Genomic DNA, 18,959 nt, shown 5'->3' with positions numbered 1-18,959 from the left:
TGAGTAAGAAGGATGCGATTTGGGTCGTTGTCGATAGACTGACTAAGTCGGCTCACTTTATCCCCGTATGTACGGATTTTTCAATGGACAAACTAGTCGAATTGTACGTTTCTCAGATTGTGAGATTACACGGGGTGCCTATTTCCATCGTGTCGGATAGAGATCCGAGATTTACCTCGCGATTTTGGAAGAAGTTGCAAGAAGTTTTGGGTACCAAGTTGCATTTCAGCACCGCCTTTCACCCCCAAACCGATGGTCAATCCGAACGGATAATTCAAATACTCGAGGATATGTTGAGATGTTGCATCCTTGAGTTTAGTGGTTCATGGGAACAGATTCGCCTTTGATTGAATTCGCCACAACAATAGCTTTCAATCAAGTATTAAGATGGCGCCTTACGAGGCTTTATACGGTCGTAAATGTCGTACCCATTATTCGGACTGAACTTAGTGAAGGTAAATTCTTCGGGTTGATTTGGTTAAGGATGCCGAGCAAAAGTTCGAGTAATTCGTGAAAGTTTGAAGGTCGCTTCAGATCGCCAAAAGTCGTATGCGGATTTGAAAAGGAAAGACATTGAATATCAGGTTGGAGACAAGGTATTCTCAAAGTCTCACCCTGGAAGAAGGTGCTTAGATTTGGCCGTAAGGGAAAATTGAGTCCGAGGTTCATCGGTCCGTATGAAGTATCCGAACGAGTTGGACCAGTAGCGTACCGATTAATTTTACCCCCTGAGCTTGAAAGGATCCACAACGTTTTCCATGTCTCGATGCTTCGACGATATAGATCCGACCCGTCGCACGTAACCACTCCATCTGAGATTGAGATTCAGCCTAATTTGAGTTATGAAGAAGAACCGATTCGCATATTGATGCGTGAAGTAAAGGAGTTGCGAAATAAGAAAATCCCATTAGTGAAGGTGTTGTGGCATAAACACGGAATCGAAGAAGCCACTTGGGAACTTGAGGACTCTATGAAAGAACGATACCCGGACCTATTCACCGGTAAGATTTTCGGGGACGAAAATTTCTTAAGTGGGGGAGAGTTGTGACAGCCATAATGTGACCCTAGTCGGGAAGTGGTTTCGGGACCACAAAACCGAGTTATAAAAATAATTATTTGTTATATCCTATGCTTATTATGTGTACATGCAAATGTGAAAGTTTCATTCTCTAATTTTACCAATTGTGTGAGAAATTATTAAATAGGGATCAATATGAGACATGGTGAAATATGATAGGCTAATGTTAAAGTGGCCTATTAATGCATGTAAGAAAAAGGGGGGACTTGCATGTCAATTTCCCCCCCAATTAGTAGTGGCCGGCCATGCTATGGGTGGAAAACATGTCTCCAACATGTTATGTTAATAGTGTATGTAGGAAACTATTAAATAAAAAAAAAGCTAGCATTAAAGAAATGGAAAAAAAGGGGAAATGATGAACAAAGAGAAATGGTCTCATGCATGCCCCCCCTGGTTGCCGTGAGTTGAAAAAAAAAAGAAAGTGTTCATCCTTGGTTCATGCTTGGCCGAATTGAAGGAGAAAGGAAGAGAAGGTTTGGTCACCCTTGAGCTTGAATTAAGCTCAAGGAGTTAGAGGAGGCGAATCAAGCAAAAGCAAAGGGAAGAACGTCGAGTAGCCGAGTTGGAACCGTTTTACCTAACACAAGGTCTCTTGGACTCGTATTGTTGCGTGCTCGGAACCGTCGTTGAAGTCATCACACCGGCTGGAAATCTTTTGATATTGTCTTCGTTGTTGAAGAACATTTGGCATGTATAGGCTGTTATGTTTTGTTGAACTGTGGGTTGTAAACTTTAAGCCATGTGAAAATGGCCTATGTGGTCGTCGAGTGGGATGCTAGAACCTATAGCCACGAGTCTTAGAAACTTTAATTTTGATAAGGTGGCCATAATTTGTGTCATGTATGATGGATGATTAAGGCCAAGGAAAGATTCATGAAATTGGCATAGTCTACTGCAGTAACTGTTGCGGACAGCAGCAGTGAGATGAGATTGAAAAATCACTAAAAATAGTAGAAGTAGAATTAAATAGTGAATAAATTATGAAATTTAACCTTGATGAATCTATTTTTATATGGACGAAACGAAACGACCATATGAGCAGTATACTGAGAGATATTAAAGTTCTCGCGAGACAGGGCCGGAACGGTTTCTGGGTCCCCTATCGCGACTTTGAAAATTTACTATAAATTATCAATAAAGAATTAGAAGTCATGCCTTATATGTGCAGATTCCATTTTGAGTTTAGTTTCATTAGAAACAATCGGCATCAGTATTAAAGCCCTGTACAGAGAGATATTCAAGTTGTAACGCACGAAGGTCAGTGTAGTCGACCCCTGTAACATGGGTGACTTTAACTAATAAACTGTACCAATTGGCCCGACCAAAAATTCTAGAAATAAATCCATGGATGGATATATGAGTCTAAATTCAGGGAAAATTTACGGAATCAGTTTCCGAGTTTTTGAACTCGAGATATGATTTTTAAGGCGACAGTGACGCAGTTTTCCAGCCTGTCTGGACATGCCAAATTGGTTGGTACTTTGAGAGGATTTGGCCCGTTAACCCCTCGTGTCCGACACCGGCGACGGTCACGGGTTTGGGGTGTTACACATGTGTAACATTTTTGATGTTTTGATTTAGAGTTATAAATGTGAATTTCACTAGAAAGGACCTAGTAGTAAACTTTGAAAGTATGATGGGGAAATGTGTGATGACTAATTAAAGCATGCATGCAAAACAATGGACTTGCATGTCAAATTTCCCCCAATAGCTAGTGGCCGCCATGACAAGGAATTATGGGCAAAACATGTCATGAAACATGTTTGGTAAGTGGGTTATGTTGGAATAAATAAAATAAGGAGTATGGAGAAAAAAAAATGTGTGTGGGAAGGCTTCTCCCCCTCCCCATTGCCGTGTAGGTAAGAAGGAAAAACAAAAAAAATTTGTTCATCCATTTCACTCTCTTTTTGGCTGAAAATGCTAATGAAGGAGAAAGGAAGTTTGCTTCATGCTTGGTTTGGGAGAGGATTAGTGTGACAGCCCAAAATTGACCCTAGTCGGAAGGTGGTCTCGGGACCACAAAACCGAGGCATAAAAATAATTAAAAATTTATTTTGATGCCTATAATATGTGTGTGCTCATGTATGACATTTTATGATGATTGATTTAGTGTTATAAGGGTGAATTCCACAAGAAAGGACTTAGTAATGAACTTTGAAAGTATGATAGGAAATGTGTGATGACTAATTAAAGCATGCATGCAAAATAATGGACTTGCATGTCAAATTCCCCTTTATAGGTGGTGGCGGCCATGACAAGGAGGATGGGCTAAACATGTCATGAAACATGTTTTGTTGGTGCATTAGGGTGAAATAATAAACAAAGGTGTATGGGTGATAAAAATGAAAAAAATGTGTGTGAGTGTGGTAATCCCCCATTGCCGTGAGTTGTAGAGAAGGAAAGAAAAAAATTTGTTCATCCTTTCTTTGAGCCAAAACTAAGGAAGAAGGAGGATTTTTGCTTCATGCTTGGTTTGGAAGAGATCTAGAAGGAGATTTGGCTAAGTTTGCATCAAGATTAAGGTATGTATGAGGTTGTGTTAGGAGTTTCATGCATGTTTTGGTTGCTAACTTGATGTGCATGTTAGCCATGGCTCAAATCTTTGTTAAGCCATGGAAATGGTATTTGGCCAAAGTTGTTATGGTGATAAAGCCATTGCATGCTAAGTGTGAAGCTTGATGATGATGCATGCAATGATGGATTGTCTACTCTTGAGTAAGATTTTGAGCTTTCTTTTGTTTTATCATGATTGAAGTTGAAAAGGAGCATGATTGTCATATTCGCCATGATGCATTCATGAGCATGGTTCATGCTTCTTGCATGTTAGTTAAAATTTGTGTTTTGGATGCCTATGGACACCTTGAAATTCGCCATGCTCATATATGTATATATATGTTTGCACATGATGTTTTGGTTATGAAGGAAGTGATGAATAAGTTTGTTTAAAGAAGAAGATGTTGAAGAATAATTGTGAAATTGTAAGCACATTCGCCTAGCACACATATGAGTGCTTGATGCTATATTGTAAGTTTTGAGCTACAATATGCAAAGCATTAACTAGTAAAATGCATGCTGTTTTTGTGTGGTATTAAGTGCATAATTGGCCTCAACATGGACAAGTATATTCGGCCTTGGGTAGCCTATTGAAGGCCTTAGCTTTTCCTTGATGCTCGAATAAATTGTATTGAATTGCTTGATGTAGTATAAAATGTGCATGACCATTGTGTATTCAAGCTAAAGGGTGGCCATATGACCATTTAAATTCCTTGTCATATTCGCCATAAGCTAGCACAATGAGGTTTTGATAAATTGAATTTGTTTGAATTAGCTCAAGAGCTAAGAGGGCCACAATTGGACAAGGGAAGGAAAAGTAATCGAATAGCCGTAAAGCCATTCGACAACATCCGAGGTAAGTCCTCAAGAAGTGACCTTACTTGAATTATGTGGAATGAAATATGGATGTATTGATTATTGATTTATGTGTGTATGAGTATTCGAATGATACCCGGCTAAGTCCCAAGGCGATTATGTTAGTGATTATAATTGTGTTTGAGCCTTAGTAACGAAAATAAATATGTATGTCCAATGATTATTGATGTATGTGTGCATGAGAAATTGAATGATATCCGGCTAAGCCCCAAGACAATTATGCTGGAAATTATAACCGGTTAAGACCAAGGCAATTGTGCTAGTGGCTACATCCGGCTAAGACCAAGGCATTCGTATGAAGTCATTCTATCCGGCTAAGACCAAGGCATTTGTGCAAATCGTGATATCCGGGTTAAGTCCCGTGAGGCCTTGGTGCGGGTTACCATAACCGGGCTATGTCCCAAGGCGATTGATCGAGTAGCGACATCCGTTAAACTCAAGGTATGTGATTTGAAAATTATAAGCTTGCTGGAAAATTTCAGCTAATGCACTTGTGAAATTTCCCAATGACAAGGTAAGTGCGGTGTGTGCTTATGCGCTAGGAGTAAGAGCGTGAATATCCGCTCCTATGATGGAACGAGTTATCGGCCTTAATGAAGCCGTTATTTGTGTATGAACATAAGAGTTGGGATGGTGAAGTAAGTATGATTATGTGAATGTGCATTAATGAAATGATGCATTTAACTATGTGAATGTATTGCTGTAATTAGAGTTGATTATATTCCTTGAGACTTACTAAGCATAAAAATGCTTACTCCGCCGCTTTGGCTCTCGGTTTTCTAGATTTCGCCGATAGCAATCGGATTCGGGATCGTTGAAGTCAAGTCATCCACACTATCAAGCCCCCATTTTGGGATAAATTCTTGGTTGAACTTGAAATGGCATGTATAGGACTACCCTTGTTGGTTTAAATATGTTATGATGTATATGTGTACGGCCATGCGAAAATGGCTCGTAATAGTGAAGTATCAACTTAAACTATTTGCGGTTTGTATATATATATATGGTGTCATGATGTGACTATGAATTGGAAATGGGAATGTTGGTCACATGATCAGCCATTGGCATGGTTAAAATGATCATATGTGGACCTATGTAAGGCAAGACTAGTTGGTTCATGGAGACTACAAAATAGGTAAGACCTACCTTAAAAACAGATGCTGCCAGCTGCAGTAACGTGAATGTGAAAATCACCAAAATTTGTAGGAATGGTATTAAATAGTGAATCAGCTATGTAAATGAACATTGATGAGTCTATTTTCATATGGAAGAAACGAAATGGTCATAGGAGTTACATGTTAAGAGATATTAAAGCTATTGTAAGACAGGGCCAGAACGGTTTCTGGGTTCCCTGTCGCAACTTTAAAATTTATTATAAATTATCCAGAAAGAATTAGGAGACATAACTTATATGTACAGATTCCATTTTGAGTCTAGTTTCATTAGAAACAAACGGCACCAGCATTAAAGCCCTGTACAGAGAGATATTCAAGTTATACCGCGCGAAGGTCAGAGCAGTCGATCCCTGTAACATGGGTGACTTTAACTAATAAACTGTACCAATTGGCCCGACCAAAAATTCTAGAAATAAATCCATGGATGGATATATGAGTCTAAATTTAGGGAAAATTTACGAAACCAGTTTCCGAGTTTTGAAACTAGAGATATGATTTTTAAGGTGACAGTGACGCAGTTTTTCCAGCCTGACTGGAAATGTCCAATGGATGGGCAAAACAAGTGAACTTGGCTTGCTAACCCCTCGTGTCCGACACCGGCGATGGTCTCGGGTTCGGGGTGTTACAATTAGGAGGAGGCTTGGCTATACTTGCATCAAGATTAAGGTATGTTTGAGGTTGTGCCATGAGATTCATGCATGTTTTTAGTTGCTAGCTTGATGTTCTTATTAGCCCATGGTTCAAATCTTTGCTATGTCATGGGAATGATATTCGGCCAAAGTGGATGTGGTGTTAATGCCATTGCATGCTAAATATCAAGCTTGATAATGATACATGTGATGGGGGATTGAGGACTCTTAGATTTTTCTTTTAGCATTTTTGAATGAGATACTAAGTTCTTTGTTTAACCATGACCAAATTGAAATGGTATGGTGTTGTGGTGTATTCGGCCATGGTATATCCATAAGTATGATTCATGCATGTTGCATGGTAGGTAAGATTTGAGCTTTGGATATGTGTTTATATTTGGATATAAGCAACTTGAGATTCGGCCCTTAAACCTACATGAATATATGTTTGCACATGATGTATTGGTATGACATATATACTATTTCAAGGTGTATATTTGCTTATGATGATGTTTCGGTTATGAAGTAAATGAGAGATGTGTATTGAGCTACAATATGTAATGCGTTAGTTAGTAAAATGTATGCTGTTTTGTGTGGTATTAGTGTATAATTGGCCTCAACATGGACATGCATATTCGCCACATGAGGGGAGTTGGTGTGCATGCATTCGGTTAGAGGCAAGCATATTGATGCCTATTCTTGGCTTGGAAAATTGCTAAGGAGAGTACTAACTAATGTGTTGAATTGATTCGTGATTTCGTACACATGTGACTCTAATGTCTAATGTTTATAAGGGCTAAGTACCTTGAGCTTCACTTTGATGTTTGAATGAATTGTATTGAATTGCTTGTTGCGATTAAAATGAGCATGACCATTGTGTATTTGAGCTAAAGGATGGCCATATGACCATTTAAACTCCTTGTCATATTCGCCATAAACTATCATAATAAGACTTTAATAAGTTAAATTTGTGTGAATTAAGCTCAAGAGCAAAGGGAGCTAAATGCGATAAAGGAAAGGAAAAAGTAGTCGAGTAGCCATCGAAATCGCTCGACCACGTCCGAGGTAAGTCTTCGAGTAATGACCCTACTTGAATTATATTGAAATCATGCTCCTTGTGTGTGGCTATTGAGCCGAAATTGTAAAGGTTTGATAAATATTTTGTGTTTGAGCCTTAGTAACGAAAATGAAATATGGATGTGTCGTGATTATTGATATATGTGTACATGAGCAATTGAATGAAACCCGGCTAAGTCCCAAGGCATTTATGCTAGTGATTATATCCGGCTAAGACCAAGGCATTCGTATGAAGTTGTTAAATCCGGGCTAAGACCAAGGCATTCGTATGAAGTTGTTATATCCGGGCTAAGACCAAGGCATTGGTGCAAGTTACCAACCGGGTTAAGACCAAGGCAATTGTGCTTGTGGTTATATCCGTTAGATTCAAGGTACGTGATTCGGAAATGAGCAATCTTGCTGCAAAAATTTCAGTTGATGCGCTTGCAAAAATTTCAGTTGATGCGCTTGCAAAAATTCCAGCAATGAGGTATGTTCATATGTGCGTGAATTAGTGAGCCCTTACAAGTAAGAATTCGCTCAGTCGATAGACGAGCTAGCGGCCTTTGGCTAAGTTGATCTTTTGTGTATGAATATAAGGGTGGTAATGTGAAGTAAGTATGATATTGAGGCTGTGTGCATATGAAATTATCCGTTTAGCTATATGAATGCCATGCTTTTGTTGTGCTGGAATTCCTTGCTCAAACTTACTAAGCATAAATTGCTTACTCCGTTTCTCTGTTTCTCTGTTTTATAGATTTTGCTCGTTAGCTATCGGATTCGGGATCATCGAAGTCGAAGTCATCCACACTATCAAAACCCCTTTGGTACTCTTTAGTTGAACTCTGGATATGGCATGTATAGGACTACCCTTTGCTGTTTTTTTTTCAAGTACGTTTTGTGATGTACGTGTGTACAGCCATGCGAAAATGGCTCGTAAAAGTGGAGTATGGCATTAGACCATGTGTGTTTATGTATATATATATGTATGGTTTCATGATGTGATTATGGACTGAATGGAAGTGTTGGGCAAATGATCAGCCATTGGAATGGCTAAATATGATTATATGTGGACCTATGTATGACAAAACTCTAGCTGGTCCATGGAAACCGCGAGATAGGTAAAGTTTACCTTGAAAACAGATGCTGGCAGCAGCAGTGGTGTGGATTTGAAAAATCATTAAAATTTTTAGGAATGTAATTAAATAGTGAATAAATTATTTAAATGAACCTTGATGAATCTACTTTCATATGGAAGAAACGAAACAGTCATATGAGTTATATGTTAAGAGATATTAAAGTTCTCGTGAAATAGGGCCAGAACGATTTCTGGATTCCCTGTTCCGACTTTGGAAATTCATTGTAAATTAAACAGAGATAATTAGGAGTCATTACATATATGTATAGATTCCTCTCTGAGTCTAGTTTCTATAGAAATAAACGGTATCAGTATTAAAGCCCTGTACAAGGAGATATTCAATTCGTAGCGCACGAAGGTCAGTGTAGTCAAACCCTGGAATAGGGGAGACTTTAACTAATAAACTGTACTAATTGGCTCGACCAAAAATTCTAGAAAAAAATCTGTAGATGGACATATGAGTCTAGTTTCTGGGAAAAATTACAAAACTAATTTTCGAGCTTTGAAACTCAAGATATGATTTTTAAGGCGACAGTGATGCAGTAACCAGCTTGTCTGGAAATTTCTAAATGGACTGTGAAAATAGTTAAGTCTGTGTGCACCTTGTGTTCGATTCCGGTAACGGACTCGGGTACGGGGTGTTACACTTCCACTCGGGGACCATGATAGGCTGAAGTAGACCTAATAGTACTTGGTGTTCAGCATTCACTTGAAACAAACTCTGAAATGTCTCTTTTCATTTTCGACCACCAATACATTTTCTTCAGGTCATTATACATTTTCACACTACCCGGGTGGATAGACAAGCAACCACTATGTGCCTCTCGCAAGATCTTTTGAATAAGCTCCCTATCCTTGGGTACACAAACTCTATCTTTGAACATTATACACCCATCAATACCAATCCAAAAGTCTGATTCAACCCCCGACTCACACTGAGTTCTCTTGGTTCGCAAATTTTTATCACCTTTCTAAGCTTCACGGATGTCTTGTAGAAACATTGGCCTAGCTCTCAACTCTGCAAGAATTGAACCATCATCTAACAAGGACAATTGGGCATTTATCACTCTCAACGTAAATAATGATTTCCTACTCAATGCATCAGCAACCACGTTCGCCTTTCCAGGATGGTAGTCAATAATCAACTCATAATCTTTTAATAATTCTAACCATCTCCATTATCTAAGATTTAAATCCTTCTGAGTCATCAGGTACTTAAGACTTTTATGGTCGGTGAACACTCGGCATTTCTCGCCATACAAATGGTGTCTCCAAATTTTCAACATGAACATGATGGCTGCCAACGCTAAATCATGCGTCAGGTAGTTTTTCTTATGTGGCTTCAGTTGTCTCGAAGCGTAAGCTATGACTTTACCTTCTTGCATGAACACGCACCCCAATCCATTTAAAGAGGCATAACTATATACCACAAACACTTTTCTTGGTTTCAGTTGCACTAACACTGGGGCTTCGGTCAACAAAGCCTTTAATTTCTCCAAACTCTACTGGAACTTCTCCATCCATTCAAACTTGACATCTTTTTGAAACAACCTTGTCATCGGAGTTTCTATCATCAAGAATCCATTCAAAAATCTTCTGTAGTATCTGACCAAACCCAAAAAACTTCAAACCTCTGTCACATTCCTCAACAGTTTCCACTCAACAATAGTCGAGATCTTACTCGGGTCAACTCTAATCCCGTCACCCGACACAATGTGTCCTAGAAATTCGACCTCCTTAAGCCGAAATTCACTCTTACTGAACTTGGCGTACAACTGCTTGTCTCTCAAGGTTTGTAAAACTGTTCTCAAATGCTCCACGTGCTCACTCTCATCACGAGAATAAATCAATATGTCATCGATAAAAACAACAACAAATTTGTCCAAGTACGGTCGAAAAATGCGATTCATCAGGTCCATAAAAACCACTGGGGCATTCGTTAAGCCAAAAGGCATAACGAGGAACTCATAATGCCCGTATCTCGTCCGAAACATAGTCTTCGGTACATATTGCTCTTTAACCCTCAACTGATAATATCCTAACCTCAGGTCAAGCTTGGAAAACATGGTGGCTCCTTTCAACTGATCAAATAGATCATCGATCCTTGGCAATGGGTACTTGTTCTTCACAGTCACCTTGTTTAGCTATCGGTAATCTATGTACAATCGCATTGGTCCATCCTTTTTCTTCACAAATAGCACTGGAGCACCCCATGGAGAAAAACTCGGTCTTGCAAAGCCCTTACCCGTTAACTCTTGTAGCTGTACTTTCAACTGCTTTAATTCCGTTGGTGCCATCCTATACGAGGTAATTGATAAGGGAGTCGTGCCTGGTACTAACTCGATACCAAACTCGACTTCTTTGGTTGGAGGTAATCCGGGCAACTCTTCTGGAAACACATCTATAAACTCACAAACCACCAGAACCAATTCAATCTTCGACTCAGACACTTGAGTATTCAACACAAAAGCGAGATTGGCCTCATATCCCTTCCTCAAATACTTCTCAGCAGTCAAAGACGATTTTATTACAGACAAGTTATCTAATTCATCTGGTCCAATCCGAAGAATATTTCCGTCTTTACATTTCAACTCAATAACTTTTCTCCTACAGTCCATTACAACATTATGAAAAGTTAACCAATCCATCCCCAGGATTACATCAAATTCATTAAACGGCAATAACATCAAGTTTGCCGGAAAACAATGACCTCTAATCGTCAAGGGCAATTTCTACACACTTGATCAACTAGCACATGTCTACCTAAAGGGTTGAACACTTTTACTTCAAATTCAGTGGACTCTACTAGCATGTTCATACAAGATATCAATTCTATACAAATATAAGAGTGGGCAGACCCCGGGTCAATTAAAGCAACGACAGATATATCATGGATAGAAAAGGTACCAGTGATCACATCGGGAGACTCTGCCTCTTCACGGGCACGTATAGCATAAGTTCTTGTAGGCACTCTACCTTCGCACCTCACTGCAGCATCTCTTGGCGTACCTCTACTGCTAGGCCCACTTCCGGGGTTCCTTTGTGGTCTACCCCTCAAAGGGGCACTACTTGCCCTCACATCTATATTTAACAATCGTATTAAAAATGCGAATCATACATTCAATACAATTCAAGATATAAATCACATCAATGCTTATGACTTAATCCAATATCTAATCAAAAATTTACTATCATTCACCTCATAGCTTAAATAAAACATAATCCAATATATATATATATATAAAATCATTTAATTCATATACGAATATATATATAACATATCAATAAATTCATTATTGAATATTAAACCCATATTTTTATAATTAATTAAGTCATGCATATACACAAGTTATATATCAATTGAACTGAATTTCAATACTAACTCTTTTATTCATATATATGCATTAGTGTGTTAATCTATGTGAGATTCATATTTTTACATATTAACACAATTTAACAACAAGCATTTGGTTATAAATAACCCATTTCAATTCTATGTCTACTTGGCTAACTCAATTCATTTATACATATTTAATAACTTATAAATATCTAATGAATTTGTATTGCCATGCATATGCCTATCAACCATATTATAAGCACATATATTTATACATGTAAAACATTTTAAAACTCAACTAACATAACATAACTGTTTACCAAGTACACATATGTCTTTTATCATTAACCCAAATGCTTATATAAATCTAAATCCCAATGTGTCTTACTTACCAAAACCGCAATTCAAGTGTCATTCATATCATTAATATAGTCCATCAATGATCACCCAATTTAAACCATGCATGTCTTGATTTTTACCAAACAACACATAACCTACCTTAGCTTAATTAACATCCATTTATACAAATTGTCGAAACACATAGCATTTTCACAAACATCATATATTTAGGTACTTTTTCAATATAAGCTCAAACTAAGACCGAACACACATATATATAGATGTATATAGCATAGCCGATTCCTTCATGCCACATTCGAGTTCAACAACCAACCTCAAAATCATAATCACATAACACAATTTATAATCAACCATGACATATAGCATGATAACCAAAATAAACTTAAACCAAGGTTTCATCGATACCGAACTCAAGCATAGAAATAAAGCCATTTTCGCATGGCCTATATACATTCATCTTCCAAAATAAGCCAACTCTAAGCTAGCCTATACATGCCATACTTTAAGTTCAACTATTTAAATACTGAAGCTGTGGATAGTGTGAAAGACTTTGCTGAAGATCCCCGAGCTCGTAACTTGTATCCAAAATCTATAAAACATAAACAGTTATACACACAGTAAGCTATATTAGCTTAGTAAGTCATAAGTAATTAAACAACTCAAAAATATTATCTATTCAACTAAACTAAACCAAATTATACCATCGTTACCACACTTAATTACAAATATATGAATTTAATTATTGATATATTTTCATACATAAAAGTCACCTTGGCCAAATATCCATATGGTCAAATTAACATTTTAACGTTCAATCTTCCAAACCAATAATCATTGTAAAAACCTAATCCCCATACTCTCCAATTCGTAAGCTCATATATCATAATATAAATTTATATGCCTATACTTGATATGTGACCGAATATACATGGTCTAACATATGCACATAGTTAGGAATCATTTCTTTGATACTCAATTTATTTAGTCACAAGGCCAAACACGCATATCAATCTCACATTTATTCAACATTAGCATAACAAATGACTTGTAGCAAATATCAAGTTATATACTTACCTTTTTACTAGTAGCCAACAAACTAACTCATACCTGGCCATTTAGCTAATTTTACACATATGTACACGATTTACCTTTACCTGATGAACCATTTGGAATTGGATAGGACACTCGGATAATCACACAAGTCGTACAATGCCAACGTCCCAGACATGGTTTTACATGTAGTCACATATCAATGCCACTATCCCAGATAGGGTCTTACTCGAAAACACATATTGGAATCACATATCGATGTCATGTTCTTACTCACACACATTTATCGGAATCCTATGTCATGACATATGTATCCTAACTATTCCTAAGGATCATCCGGGGCTTTCGGACGTCGTAACTCGATCGAAACGAAGTCATTACAAGTTGCCAAACTTAACAACATTCGGCCAATGCATTTATAATTTCATATATTTCAATTCAGCATATATACTCTGCATTTAATTAAAATTAAGTACGTCTATTTGCTTATAAACTTACCTCGGACAATGTAAAACGGAATAGGGGAGCTAGTCGACGACTTTCGTTTTTCCTCAATCCAAATCCGATTTCTTTAGTTCTTGATCTAAACATATTCAAATTAAGATCATTCAAACATATTTTCATTCAATTTAATCCAAAAACACATAAATGGGCAAATTACCATTTTACCTTTGACATTTATAATTTTTACAATTTAGTCCCTATTGCACAAAACACAAAATATGCAAAATTTCCCCCTACCCATGTTGGGCCAAATTTTACCCATGCTTATACAAGTCCATATATTTCATTTATTTCACATTTTAGTCCCTCAAATTATTATTTTTGCAATTTAGTCCTAATTGCTCAAAATCATCAAAAACTTCAATACAAAATATGTTAATCTAAAACATATCTTTTATAATTCATCATCAAACAACAAATATCACAAGATTTAAACAATGGCATAACTCAAAATATTCACCAAAATCAAAAATTCAAGCATGGGTTTTGTAGTACTCGAAGCAACGATCTCAAAAACGTAAAAATTATCAAAAACTGACTAAGAACGAACCTTAAATCAAGATGAGAAAGATGGCCAAACCAAGCTTTTGTTGTTTCTTTTCTTTTGTTTTTATTTTCGGTGGATGAACAAAAATAATAAACTAAACTTTAACTTATGTTTTATTATGATATATAATAACATTTTAATTAATTACCATTATATCCTTTATAATTAAATAACCATAATACATAATATAAGGATATAACCGGCCATTACACATTATTTTGGTTTATTTATAACATAGATACAGTTAGAAAGCCACTAATAATTCAGCCCCTTTTTGAAATAACCACTAAGTTTTCATTTTACGCGATTAAATCCTTTTATTAAATCGGACACTCAAACAATAAAATTAAATCATGAAAAATTCACAGATATAAATTCACACAAAATAAACACAGAAAATAATTTTAAAATATTTTTCTAACTTAAATTCGTCATCCTGAAACCACCGTTCCGATTAGGGTCTAAATCTGACTGTTACACATCTAATTTGGGACAGTCTCGAATAAAGTGGTCTAGTGACCCACATTTAAAGCACCCTCTTTCATTCCTTCGGCACTCACCGAAATGATGCCTACCACATTGTGAACATTCTGGCCTATTTGGTCGAGTACTATCGACACTCACGATAGAAGTGGTATGGGCTCCAGAAGCTGTGTTCTGCTAGTTTTTGTTTCTATTCGGGAACCCTACCAAAGCATTCGATCGGGTAGTAAATTCTTTTGATTTCTTAGATGAGGACTGATGCGATTTCCCCATCTATCTTTTCCTTGAGTCACGCGACTCAATAGCTGCTTTTCTCCTCTCTTTAACCAACTCTTCTACTTTGCATGCCCTCTTAACAAGTACCACAAATTCTTTTAGCTCTAAAATGCCAACAAATACTCAGATATCTTCATTAAGACCATCCTCAAACCTTTTACGCATGGTGGCTTCTGTGGATACGCACTCCCGCGCATACTTTCTGAGTCTCACAAACTCACGTTCCTATTCCGTCACTGTCATACAGCCTTGCTTCAACTCTAGAAATCTCTTCCTCTTTTGGTCTATGAACCTCTGGCTAATTTACTTCTTCCAGAACTCTTTCTGGAAGAATTCCCAAGTTACTCTTTCTCTAGGTGAAATAGACACCAGAGTATTCCACCATTGGTAGGCTGAATCTCGCAAGAGCGATACTGCACATTTCACGCACTCCTCAAGCGTGCACGGTAGTTTATCAAATACCTTAATGGTAATCTCTAACCAAAACTCTGCTCTCTCCGGGTCATTATCTATGTTAACCTGAAATTCCTTGGCCCCTTGTTTCTAAATCTTATCTACCGAAGGCTTCTCTCTCCTAATCACATCTGCTCCTTGCGGAGCTATATGGGTATACTGAGGAATCGGAGAAAGTGGGGGAGGTGGAGTGTTCGGATTCGCATGAACAAACTCTGTGTACCAAGCATCCATCATTCAGAGGTAGGCTCCCCTAGCCCCTCTGCCTTGGCCTATAGTCAGGAGCTCACTCTCAACTAGCGTGGTCCCTGCAATAGGAGCCGGCGCGTTACTCTCCACGTCATCCGTCGTAGCTATATTAGGATCCATTTACTATATGAAAATACAATTTATAATCGTCAGGAGTCGTCACACTATCAATATACAGTTATGGTATGTATAGCTAGACTCATACTCATGCTAGGTTAGCCTTAGAACCAACTAAACCATAGCTTTGATACCACTAAATGTAACACCCCTTACCTGAGTATGAGGCCAGGACTAGGCACGAGGCATTACCATGCTTAACCACATGTATACAATCATTTCCGAGTCACCAAGACTTGTTCAAATTTAAAACTTTTTCTAATCTTGTTTAAACTCCTTAATGTGGGCCTACGAGGCCCCAAACTCTCATTGGAAACTATTCAGAACCAACTCAGGTCCTTAAACTGGCTTAATAAAAATTACCCTTGAAACAGGGCACACGCCGGTGTGGAATGGTAACACGCCCGTGTGTTCATTATAACACGGTCGTGCTGATGGCCTTGGTGACACACATGGCCTAAGCCTCTAGGGACACGCCCGTATCCCATGCCTATGTGAATTAAATTCTAAATTCGAACCTACAGGGGCTTTCACACGGCCTGACACACGCCCGTGTCCCTTACACGGCCATGACACGCCCGTGTCCTAGCCAGTGTTTAAAAATCTTGACATTCTGTTTCTGACATTAGCAATCTTTAAGGGTCACACGAACAAGGCACACGCCCATGTGCCAGGCCGTGTCCTTCACATGATTGAGACACACGGTCATGTCTCTACTCGTGTGTTTACTACCATGCATATTGACTTGAAATTTTTACGTGCAGGGGACACACGATCGGGCAGCACGCCCAAAGAGCTGGTCGTGTGTTACACACGCCGGTGTGTCTAGCCGTGTAGACAACATAGAGCTATTTACCAAGCCTTTTGCCACTCTGAAACACAAAATAACAACATCCATCATGCTAAAGATCATCATATTATGATTCCCCCATCCAAAAACCACATCTAAGGCCTTTACACAATTCATATTTACTAAAACAACCAACAAATTACCCATTCATGAAATAACTTCTTGTATTCATATATCAACTTTCAACTTTAGCCATTTCTATGGCCTAATACAAAATGAATCAAATTGCTAAAATAAGCCAACACGTTTGGCCAATTAACAATGAAACAAAATTCTAAATTCAGGGTCTTGTACATGCCATAATTAGAATAAATAGATCTAACTATACCAAGTGCTTCGATTGATAGTGTGATCGATGCCTCCGATGTCTGTTGATCCACGAGCTAACTAGACGGGACTATAAAAAAATAGAAAGAAATAGGGTAAGCATAAAGCTTAGTAAGTTGCATGAAAATAAATATAATGAAAACTTTACCAATCTTCATCATGCTCATGATACAAAAGTAAGTATAAGCACAACTTACTCATCACTATCCAATACCATTGACATAGCATATACTAAGCTCACATCTCATATATTTCAAATGGGTACCTATACCACTCACAGCATGGTTATACTCTTCTCGTTTAACTTAAACTGTGACTCAATCCATTGAACCAGTTGAGAGACTATCGGATATTCACTAAACCTCAAACACAAGGTATAATGCCAATGTCATGTCCCAAACATCGTCTTACTATAAAAGCCCGATTTTGGGCCTAGTCAGAATAGTGGGTTCGGAACCACTAACCTGAGGTCAGAGAAATCATTTTTAATATTATTATATAGGTTATAGCATGATTATGAAGGTGTATAAAAATTTTGGTGAATTAATTTCAACGATTGCATGCTTAATTGAGAAAAATGACTAAATTGCATGAAGTGTAAAAGTCCTATTTTGATAGCTAAGGGTGTCAAATTGTCATGAATCATAAATTGAGGCTCTTTAAAGGGAAAATAGACCATTATTATAGAGGTGGTCGGCCATAGGGAGACAAAATGAGGTATATTGACAAGGTTAGGTGGGTTTTGGTGACTAAATGGGATAAAAATAAAATTGAATAAAGAGAGAGTGATATTTTATTTTCTCTCATCTTCTTCCCACCGTTTATAATAGCAAAAGAGGGGGTTTTGAACTTCAAAAATTTCAGCCACTCTCTATTCGCATAGATCAAGAACTTCAAAATCTGAACCTAGACCGGGGAAAAGTCAAGCAAGTAGACTAGACCGACGAGTTACCATATTTTGTAATTCGAGGTAAGATGTATGTAAATAATACAACTACTTTGTTATTTTATGTGCTGAATTGATATAGCATGAAATGCTTGATTGTGGAAATGAGAATGCATGATGATATTTGAGATAGTAGAATTCCCGTTTAAACCATAGGAAATAAATCGGATATTCATGCCATGACATATGGGTTATTGTGAGCTAGTATAAGACATGTCTGGGACATGCATCGGCCATATTATTTGTCGGGCTCTTGAAGTAAGCCAATGTAAGACATGTCTGGGACATGCATCGGCTATGAGATATGTCAGTGTAAGACCATGTCTGGGATGTGGCATCGGCACGGACATGTGAGAGCTAGTGTAAGACCATGTTTAGGACATGGCATAGACCTCGATAATGATAGTAAGTGTAAGACCATGTTTGGGACATGGCATCGACTTGAGACATGATCCAGTGTAAGATGATATCTGGGACATGGCGTCGGTATTCTACCCCACGTTTGAGGCTTACCGAATATCTGGTATTATTCTGAATGGTTCAACGATGAGAGTTTTAGTTTAATTTAATGATAAAAGTATAACCTTGTTGTGAGTTGTACAGGTACCTATTCTGTATGTATGAGATGTGAGCTCAATATAAGCTATATGATTTGTATTGGATAGTGATGAGTAAGTTGTGCTTATGCCTTCTTTTGTATTATGAGCATGTTGATGAATGGTAAAGTTGTTGTTATATTTATTTGCGTGCAACTTACTAAGTTTTATGCTTACTCCCTCTCCTTTCCATTTTCTTATATTGCCGCCTTATTTGCTCAAGGATTATCAGACGCCGGAAGCATCGATCACACTATTAACCGAAGAACTTGGTATAGTTGGTTTTACTATTTGAAATATGGCATGTATAGGGCTTAGACTTTTGATGTTTGTGTCATGTTAAATTGGCCAAATGTGTT

General features: G+C 37.7%; 1 long non-coding RNA gene across 1 annotated transcript in view; it reads left to right on the top strand.

Annotated features, from left to right (window-relative positions):
- The first annotated feature begins 1,511 nt into the window (after window positions 1-1,511).
- Window positions 1,512-18,959, top strand: part of LOC128284031 (uncharacterized) — a 38,971-nt gene continuing 21,523 nt past the window's right edge. The window contains exon 1 of the long non-coding RNA XR_008274331.1: window positions 1,512-1,665. This is a non-coding gene — a long non-coding RNA (uncharacterized LOC128284031). The remainder of the gene's footprint in view (window positions 1,666-18,959) is intronic.

The sequence above is a fragment of the Gossypium arboreum genome, chromosome 2 (assembly GCF_025698485.1).
Source record: "Gossypium arboreum isolate Shixiya-1 chromosome 2, ASM2569848v2, whole genome shotgun sequence".
In the NCBI taxonomy this organism is placed as follows: domain Eukaryota; kingdom Viridiplantae; phylum Streptophyta; class Magnoliopsida; order Malvales; family Malvaceae; genus Gossypium; species Gossypium arboreum.
This window is presented reverse-complemented; position numbering and strand designations above follow the sequence as displayed.